This window comes from Pundamilia nyererei, unplaced genomic scaffold (genome assembly GCF_000239375.1).
Source record: "Pundamilia nyererei isolate P.nyererei 1_Seehausen unplaced genomic scaffold, PunNye1.0 scaffold00259, whole genome shotgun sequence".
Lineage (NCBI taxonomy): Eukaryota > Metazoa > Chordata > Actinopteri > Cichliformes > Cichlidae > Pundamilia > Pundamilia nyererei.
In genome coordinates this window covers 25550-27473 of record NW_005187660.1, presented here as the reverse complement: position 1 = coordinate 27473, position 1924 = coordinate 25550, and positions in this window count along the sequence as shown.

The window sequence follows — 1924 nt, the reverse complement described above, 5'->3', positions numbered from 1 at the left end:
AGGACATAAACGACTGCTTTAAAATAGGACCGAGCTCTCTTTCCAAAAACGATCAGAAAACGCAAAAATGTCTGTTATTACATTTGTCTTTGCATAAAGTGAATCAGTCGAATCTAAACAATCACAGAAAAAACAGGAAGTATTGTGTCATTTTCTTGAGTAAGAGTCATTTTTTGTTCCGTTTTGAAACTCAAACGACTTTCATAATTTCAAACGGAGATTTACTCACGCAACATCAAAGGTGTGCGCCTTTTTTGATGTGACACTGCGCGCCGCATGATGTTTACATGAGATTCATTTCTACAATCGCGGAGACAAAATGCTGTTGCTGTTAATCTATCTGCAGTTTTTACGCGCTTACATATTCACACGCAGTTACTGTCCCTCCATTTAGAAAGATGGAGGTGTCAGAGTGAACTTCTCCGTTCAACACAGACGCTCTCACAACCAAAATCCTGGTTTTGAATAAATGTATTTTTTCTTAATTAAAAGTTATGCACGCTGTATGCATTTTTTTAATTCCTAAGTTGAGAGTCTACATCAGCCAAAAACTCTGTTTTCAGTTTTTAACATTTGAAATGATGAAGGCACTTGAAAAGTAACACAAAATTAGCTGCCTTTCCAGAAAAACAAAAACTTTTCATAAGTACTGAAGGGTTGGATCTTTCCCTCCGAGGCTTCTAGACTTCTAATTGGCCAACACTTCTATAGGGCTGGGATTTGGCTTGTTCTTGACAATGTTTCACAGGTTTTTGGCGTTTACATGTGGACGAAGATATTTTTTAAAACTGCACACGTGGATGGGATTTAAAAAAAATTTATTTTTATGTTTTCTTTTGTTTGTTTTTAAGACACTGATCTGAAAGGTAAATGTGTGTGTTAGAAGCAGCTTTGCTGGATTTGTTTTAAGTGTGAATCTTTTTCTTTGATCAGCTTTTCCACAGGTTTGAACTGTGAGGCCTTTCTGTCTTTCTGGGAAAACACAGGCCAACATGTGAAATGAGAGCGTGCACCGCCCTCAGAACTTTGCTCCTGTTAATGAAACTGAATATTTTATGGATCTAAATGTTTAGAGACAATAGTGAGGTACTGACCTGTCTGTCTCTTTAAGTTGTAGATGTTTAATTCTAGGCTACATGTTATTCATCTCCCAATGAGTCTGCTTGGCATATGCTATGTATAAAAGCTCTGGACTTTTCCAAAATGGCATAAAAAGCCAGCTTTAGCGTGATTATTACTATTTCAATTTCTGGGAAGTTTTCAATTGTCTCTCCTGTGACTATGAAGAGTGTGGCTGGTGCAAGTTTTTTGTTTATTTGTGAAACTGAGCGTGGGTGTGGAGATTTCTGATGCCGCTGCTGATTATTCAAACAGTGTTTAAAACGTGAGTCATTTGGTACAGTCGTAAACAATGCACCCCAGTGCAGGCCTTTGAACTGTATGTTAATAAGTACATGAAGTGTACCTGTACCTCAATAGCTGAGAAGAGTCTTTATCCATCATTTGGTGATCTGCTGATTTGTTTTTTTTAATGTGGCACCTTTTTTTCATGAACTGCAGATGATGAAAAATGTGCTTAAATTAATTTTGTTCATACTTACTGAGCTGCTTAGCTACTTCTTTGCTATGTGAATAAACTATTTGAACAGGAAAGGTATCGTAGAATTAAAAACACATCTCAATAGAAGAAACGCTTAAAATTTGGAATGAAATTTATGACTGAATATGAAATCCAAAAGCTGCTGCAATCCTTCGTATTAATGATCTCACTCTCTCTTCCTGTGTGTGTGTGTGTGTGTGTGTGTGTGTGTGTGTGTGTGAGTGTGTGTGTGTGTGTGTGTGTGTGTGTCCTTCCTGAGTTGACATTTCACCCGTAATGAACCATCAAGTCAGTGTGGATTGAGGACTTCCTGAGCTGTTGACG